Source organism: Macadamia integrifolia, chromosome 1 (genome assembly GCF_013358625.1).
Source record: "Macadamia integrifolia cultivar HAES 741 chromosome 1, SCU_Mint_v3, whole genome shotgun sequence".
Classification (NCBI taxonomy): domain Eukaryota; kingdom Viridiplantae; phylum Streptophyta; class Magnoliopsida; order Proteales; family Proteaceae; genus Macadamia; species Macadamia integrifolia.
This window is the reverse complement of record NC_056557.1, coordinates 28,528,262-28,536,882: the sequence shown is the minus strand read 5'-3', so window position 1 is coordinate 28,536,882 and position 8,621 is coordinate 28,528,262. Positions and strand designations below refer to the sequence as shown.

Below are 8,621 nucleotides of genomic sequence, written 5' to 3'. Positions count from 1 at the left end.
GGGGGGGGGGAGAAGAAATGACGATCCCATCCCTCATGAAAGGTAGAAATTTTACTCATGTTGAGATGCTTCTATTAATGCTCCCACTGACCAGGGTCATTGTAAGGGCCACACTACCTAGGCAAAAGTATTGTTCTTGGCTTGTGACAAGTTGATCTATATGATTATCAATTCAAACAGAATAATATTATCAATCTTCACAATTGGATACTTCTTTCATATGGGACTTGGCTTATGTGTTCATCATACCTTATGCCTGGGCATAGTCGCTCTCGTTGGTAGAAAACTTTGTTCAATAATTATGGGAAGAAGGTTTTCCATTCGGGAGGATGGAGCATAGCTTGCTGTGCACCTATGTCAGTTTGTCTCTCTCCTCTCCTCTATAAAATGACTTCCTTACCTCCAATAAATTGAATTGAAAGGATGACGTTGATTAATTCTCGTGCAAGTGTGGGAGCGTAAGAGAACACCTTCCCATAATTATGTGTTGTTGGGAGTTTATTGACAAAAATGAATCAAATCAATAAATCATATCTTCTGAGGTCACAATATCTCCCTTCCATATTGAATGAAAAAAAAAATTTAATAAACTGAATATATTAGGTTCATCATGATCCACCCTTGCTCTTAATTAACCTAATTTAGCAAATTCATTTTGGATTAGCTCACTAATCACAAATCTTGAATTGTGCTTGGGTTGAATGAAACCATAGACCATAGTTCTTTTAATCCAAATGTCCTTGATTACTGATTCCAAATCTTAACACTATCCTGCGTTGTTACCTTATGGTCCATCGCTTGAATGTCATTAATAATTTGGGAGAGGCTTCGCTAAAAGGTAGTATGACCCTTGCACTAACACGAGGATTAATGAGAACACACACGGAAGCATCAACAATAGTGGACTTTTAGTTTTTTATAAGGGCGGGGAGTTCATTTTGCCCTTCCCAGTGATTGAGTATAGAGACCACAATGCCTTCTAAGCTTCTTTTTCCCTAATGATATTTTTTACCGGAAATAATCAGCCCAAAAAACCCTACCCCTAGGTAACAACAATGCCCTCTGGCCAATCCCATGCCCCCCGCCCCACCCCTCTCTCTCTCTCCCTCCGTCCCTGTATATATATACAAGCACATATTACAATTCTCATTGCACTACTTACAAAGTTGATGCTTAAGAGTCTAAGAATTTAGAGAAGCCATGAAAGTTTCAGAAGTTCTGCTCATGAATGGGGGGAATGGAAAAACTAGCTATGCTCGTAACTCTGAACTTCAAGTTCTCTCTCTCTCTCTCTCTCTCTCTCTCTCTCTCTCTCTCTCTCTCTCTCCATTTTCATTTCTTCTAAGAGTATGAACATATGGGTCTTTTCAGAAACTGGTGATAACCAAGGGAAAGCCAGCGGCGATAGAGGGTATTTCAGATTTGTATACCACCAAGTTACCTCCTTGTTTAAGGGTAGCAGATTTAGGCTACTCTTCAGGGCCGAACACACTACTACTGATTTCAGAGATCATTGAAGCTATTGATGAAACATGTCATCAGTTTGAATCATAATATGCCTGAGTTCCAATTTTTCCTCAATGATCTTCCAAATAAAGACTTCAACACCGTTTTCAAGAACTTGCCAGCCTTCTATGAGCAACTAAAGAAGGAGAAGGGTGAAGAGTTTGGGCCATGTTTCATCACCGGAGTACATGGTTCTTTTTATGAGACTCTTCCCCAGCAAAACCATAGACTTCTTTCATTCCATTAACAACCTTAATTAGCTATCTTAGGTTTGTAACTTAATTAGTTTCTCTACCTTGTCTGCTACATCAATTAAATACCATAAAAATCACATATTGAACATGATAATTTGGCATATTGGACGAGAGGGCCAAAGAGGATAGTGGAGTTGACGAGGGACCTTTGCCTCTGGAAGCATATGGTTCTGAGTTTGACTCCTCTTACAGTTTTACTTCTTTGGAACCACTCACACGGGGTATTGAAGGCCTAGATACCCGTCAATAGCCCCAAAAAAAAAAAAAAAAAGGGATGAGAGGGAAATTTTTGTATATTTTTGTTCATATATTTCGTTACCATGCATACTAGGTCCCTTTAATGGACATGATAAATAAGGGGAATATATACTTGGCAAAGGTGACTCCTCCTAGTGTACTCAAAGCATACTTGAAGCAATATCGAAAGGATTTTTCCTTAATTCTTAGTTTGCGCTTCAAAGAAATAACACCGGAAGGACGCATGTTCCTAAAAATTGTAGGAAGGAGAAGTGAAGAACCATTTGACAAAGAGTGTTGCTATGTGGAGCTTTTATCTAAGTCATTGAATGACTTGGTCTCAGAGGTATGCTTAGTTATTCTTGGTAAGCATTGATTTTCTTACATGTTCCAATTATTAAAAATTTCTTAATTGATTTTAGGGTCTTATCGAAGAAGCTAAAGTGGATTCATTCAATTTGCCAGACTATATACCTTCCCATAAAGAGTTAGAGGATATAATTTTTGCAGAAGCATCATTTTCTCTTGATCATTAGAAATCATTGACGTCATTTGGGATGGAACCGATGACGATGACGATGACGATGACAATGGCATCACATTCGTTAGCTTTATAAGGGGGCAGAATTTTGGAAAATGTACAAGAGCTGCAATAGAATCCATGTTCACTAGTCACTTTGGGGATGTTGTAATTGATATTCTAATCAATAAGTACACAAAGTATGTTAGTGACCATATTTCAAATGGGGAGGGTAAATTTGTTATGTTTGTTATTTCTTTGCGAGGGAAGTGAAAGCTTTGGTACTTGAAGAGGGTAAGTTTGTTGTTATTGTTGTTGTTTTTGTTTGTATTGTTTTGTGCTTGGCGTGTTGTTGTGGTGGTTGTATTTATATTTGACTGCCACCAACTAGCCAATCAGGTTAATGGTGAACTTTTTCGATAGTTTTTTTTTTTTGTGAGGACCTTTTCAATAGATTTTGATTCCTAGATTAAGGGAAAGGGATGCCAAGTGAGGCATCTGATGACTGGGGTGTTTGGTGGCACATCCATGTGCTGGGGTGTATATCCAGATCCTCCCAGTTGTCGGATTCCGTGTATATTTTTTTAACAATGGAATCAGCTATAACCCTAGAAATTTGATTCAGGAGGAAGCAACTAAAGATTTTTCAAAATCCATGATTGTTTGCACTTTTATTCATAAGACTTAGGATATTGCTAATAACATGTAAGTTTCATTGGCTTTCTACTATTTTGTTTCCTGCTATTTTACTAACTGTAAGAAGTAAATAATGATAAATTAAAGATCAACTATGAATCAAGGATAATTCGATGCAAGAATCATCCAGATTCAAGATCAGTCTCAACAAATCCCTACTTGAGTCGGTTGATTCAACCATTTCGATTCTAATTCCTCAAACCATGGTTCATAGGCTCGATGACTTTCTCAATACCCTAAACCCTAAATCCTAAACCCATCGCTGACAAATTGATGGGTCGCCATGGAGAAGGTAAAGGTGCAGCTCAGGTTACAGATGCTTAACTTTGAACCAAATCGTGCCGGTTATGATAGTGCTTGTTCTCAATATGGTTCAAATTTCATCAATTTCTCAACTCAAGCCCACCCAAGTTGCAACTCCTAATCCAAAGGGAGATAAGAGATGCACATTATGGGGGTGGATTAATAGGGTTTTGGTTCACACTGTTAGGATTGGTATCGGTCTCCGTCGATACTAATACCAATATGTATCGACTATAAAGGGCAGGATTAGACCTTTTTTTTTCCTCTCCCAGATTTTTGTACCTCCATCGGGTATTTTGACATTGGTGTCGGCCACAACTGATCCATTATCCATGTAAATGGATTAGGGAGTACTGAGGGAAAAGAAACCTAAACGGCAATACGGCCTCTATGCCCAGACAGTGGGGCTAAACTGACCGCACCACCTCTAGTGAAAGGTCGAAATCTATCCCTTGATGATGCTTCTACTAATACTCCCATTGACCCTATGTTGGTACATGCCACACTGCAATCTAGGGAACCCTCCCGGAGTATTGCCTTTGTGGTATTTTGACATTGGTGTCGGCCACAACTGATCCATTATCCATGCAAATGGATTAGGGAGTTCTCAGGGAAAAGAAACCTAAACATCAATACGGCCTCTATGCCCAGACAGTGGGGGTAAACTCACCGCACCACCTCTAGTGAAAGGTCGAAATCCATCCCTTGATGATGCTTCTAGTAATACTCCCATTGACCCTATGTTGGTACAGGCCACACTGCAATCTAGGGAACCCTCCCGGAATATTGCCTTTGTGGTCAACCCTATTTTCCACGCTAGCCCTGTTTATACAGTATAGGACTCTAGGTTGAGCTGTGGGCCTGTGGGTATTTCTAGGCGTGGCTTTTCCCCCATTGTAGCCCATCTTAGAATTTTCTTAGTCCATCAAAGTTTTGTGGTCTCTAACCCACTATGTACTCTTTCCAACTTTTAAAAGAAGTATGTCGCCTCTTGGGCCCCATCCTCGCTACTCCGTAACTGGTTCCCGACTCATATGTAGATCCCTTGTATGCCTCTAATGGGCCTCTTCGCCAAAGGGATATCATCTAGACATCTACCATAGAAATATTTTTCTGAAAATGTCAAATTGAGGGTCCACCTTAAAGATACCTTTTCTTCTATCATGATTGACGGCCATAGAAATATTTTTCTGAAAATGTCAAATTGAGGGTCCACCTTAAAGATACCTTTTCTTCTATCATGATTGACGGAAAAATGATGACGTAAGTGGAATATCTCCAACATGCAATTGGCTGCCACTGTGGCGTATCGGATTGTGTACTTCCTCTGACCAGCTAGCCTTTCACAGATTCTGGATGCCACCTGTGTGAGTTGACATGTGCCAACTTGCCACGTCCTCCCAATTTATTTGAAGCACCCATCCACCACTTTCTCAAATGACCCATATTGAGACAATAGGACACCTCAAGTGGACGTGTCACTGTGTCAGTGGCCCACGATACACCCACTTGGTGGTCCCTACCTTCTTCATAAACAATTAATATATATGACTTGAGTACCATTACTGCATCAACCAACGATATCATATTATCACCGGGAGGAGGCTTTTCAGAACTAGACAAATACATCATTTGCATTGAGATTTTATTAAAATCCATCTCTTTTTTGGTCCTTAAGACCATTCACTTTTCTTTTTTCATTTTTTAAATTCAAACCAAATGAAGGAATGAAAAAAATATATATATAAAAAAAATACCCTTCTCTTTATCTTTTTAACAGTCATTAAAGTTTCTAGACCTAATTAATTCTAATTAATCAACAATAATACAAGTGAAAACAATATTATTAGTGTTGCTTTACTATTGCTTTGCATCTATTGGCAGCATATATGCAGTCCACATTGGACCCAAATCATATTGACATATTGGTTTCATTTCTTATTTTTCATGTCCTAAGTAGTGATGCATTGTATTAATATAAAATAGATAAAATATAATTAAAAAAAAAAATCTAGAAATAACATATTTTTTCGATGAAAATTCTCGAAAGATTAGGAGTGGTAACTCACATAATAAGAGGAAACTTCGCGTAGAGTTAGCGATATATAATATAAGAGGGGGGAGTGACACATTGTCTATTGATATTGACATCATACACGTCTAGCTATTAAGAATGTTAATCGGCCTTAGTTCCGGTTAGTTGACTTAGTTTTGATTCAATTCGAGGTATTAAAGGTAAAAATCACAACCAAACAATTTCAATACCTGAAATCAATACCGATCAATATGTTTCAGTTAAACAATTTCAATAATTTCTACCTAGGTTTTGTTGTTGATTCGTGTTAACAATTTTAAGTGCTTGAGCCATGACATTTAGGCTTAAATTGTGATATTAGAATATGAAAGTAGATTTAATTAATTTACATGATGTAACTTTTTTATTTTTTTTAACATGATATAAATCCATTACAAAACACTAGAGAGCATATGTAGAATGCTAAAACTAACAAGTTTAATCAGTTCGTAACCAAACCAAATTGTTTACTTAATGGTTTTACATCATTAAATCAAAATTGAACCAAATTGTTAATGGCTTGGTTTAGCCTATTTGCTATGCCACTTGGCAAAAAAATGAGTAAATAAAAAAATGCTTCATTAGTTACATACCAGTACCCTTACCTTTGGTTTAAGATAAAATCAAGAAACCCAACTTTTTTCTTTCAATATTATTTATGTTGGTGATGTAAGTTTGGAAAGGTGACTCCATTAACATCACCTATCTATCGCTTTCTTGGGAGAAAGAATCCAAATCGAACATGAAAAAAATAAAAGCAAAAGGAAGCTATGGTGTTGGGCTATATTGGGTGGTGGTGGTGGGTATCTAATGTGAGAGGCAAGAGGGAGAGATTCTTGATTCAAAAACAATAACCTTTTCCACCTTCTTGGGCTAATAATACGTGAAGACAGCCCACTTGGATTAAAGTATTTAGAAGTAGTTTATTCTTTAGTTAACATCACCATTTATTTTTATTTTTATTATTCTGCTCTCTTTTTTTTTTGTCCTGGTCTATATAACCCATTATGGAAGCTTAAGATATCCCATTTATGATATAGGGAAGCAAGCTCATTGGGCAATATATAACAAGCACTTGTGAGACCACTAAGTCTCTACATAAGAAAAGTGCACCATTGTGGGGTAATTTTATATCTTCCAAACTATGAGATGACTTTCCCAACACAATTGGAGACAAATTCCATTCACCATTGGTTTTTGCCACAATGGACACTTGTTATTATATTTATTATATTTATTATTTTTATTATTTTAGTGGTAGACCCATATAGGTATGCATTCCTAACCGTCAAATACGTGCTGGAAAGGATTTGGTTCTGACAAAGTCTCACTGTCATATATAAGGAGCTAATGGGGCCAAAAGGGGGACCACTGGTTGGATAAATAGGTAATGCTAATGAAGATAAGATAATTATGTATGGTTTTGAACTTTTGTAACCATAGTTGGATGTTATTGAAGATTTAATAATAGAATTCAAATACAAGCTATGCAATGTCTGATCTTATTAAATTATCAAAATCATAGAAGAAGGAGGGATTGTGATCCCTTTGCACCCCAACCCCCCCCCCATCCCTTTGCACCCCAACCCCCCCCCCCCCTTTTTTTTTTTAATTGGCGAGGGGGAGTGTGTTATGGATTAATGGTTCACATGTAATCACGTAAGCCTATAATATTGAGCCAAACTGATCTACTAACTCTAATTACATGTAACCTCAAAGGGTAGCTAAGTTGATAAGAGCCAACACTTCCCATTTAAGAGGTCATGAATTCAACTATTCTTGGGGCCTACATATCCAAAATAAAAAGAAGAAGAAACTCTAATGACATGTTGGATGTATTAATCTTTCTCATATTGCAGTAATTGTGTGAAATGGTTGATTTGATTTTAGTTTCTATCTTTGCTTTAAACATACATCACGATAAATCAAAACCAAACAAATAATAAGTGTTTGGTTTATAAAATCTAAACCTAAAACATGTAACAATTAGTCTGATTGGTTTTAGTCTTGGTCCAAATATTGATTTTCATATTTAAAAACATAAAATTATATATATAACGTATTGGGATAATTTTTTTTGTTTAAAAAGAGAGACCAAATTGATAGTGGATTCGGTCTATTTCGATTTGTTTGGTTCGATCTTACCAATCTTTCTTGCTTTGGCCTCTGTTTGGAGTCTTTGACACCCTATAATAGGGTCATGGTTCAGCTCATGATACCAAATTGTATAATACACCCATCCTAGAGATTAGAATGTAAATATTTTCCAACATGATACCATGTTTTCCTGTACCATATGTGTAGAAAAAGTATAAATTTTTTATGAACTTAACCTTTTCATAATATCTAATATTTAATAAAAATAATTTAATTAAATTTCAATGAAAATTAAATAGTTCTCATTTAATCTTAATATCACTCGATTTATATAATATGGGATCAATGTAAACCGATAGAACTCATCAAGCCAAAGTCCAAGATACCCATGGCTAACAGAAAAGAATAAGAAACGATTTGGATATTTACCTATCCTTGTGAAAATCAAACTGTTTAAACGAAATCGTTTTAACGTTCTCAACTGAACCACCATATCAATGATGAAACCAATGGACATGGATAGCTGATGTTATGGCTAATGATGTTAACATCATAGCGCCATACGAGTAAGACCATCGACATGTTTGGACTAGTGACGTCACAATGCCGTCATCAACATGAACTAAGCTACTCAATACATTATGATGTACACTTCCCTTTCCCAACCGTTAGATCTCTCACTTGCCGTTAAAAAAAGTAAATAATGTCTCATTCTGTAGACAAAAGCCCCTTCGAAACTATTCCTAACTTTGACACGTGTACGACCAGGGTTGCACGGTGGTACACCCGAGGCGCAACTTAGTGATAAGCCCCGTACGGATATCTCGTCAGTAGGAGACAGTTCACACGCATGTTGGACTTTTTACCGGAATCTGACACCTTTGCTTACGTGGAAATGAAACAAAAGAACGACAATAAAGATAATATAAAGTAC

At 36.8% G+C, this 8,621-nt stretch overlaps 1 pseudogene; it reads left to right on the top strand.

Moving 5' to 3' along the window:
• Positions 1–1,200: 1,200 nt before the first annotated feature.
• Positions 1,201–2,533, top strand: LOC122072957 (annotated as a pseudogene).
• The last annotated feature ends 6,088 nt before the right edge of the window (positions 2,534–8,621 follow it).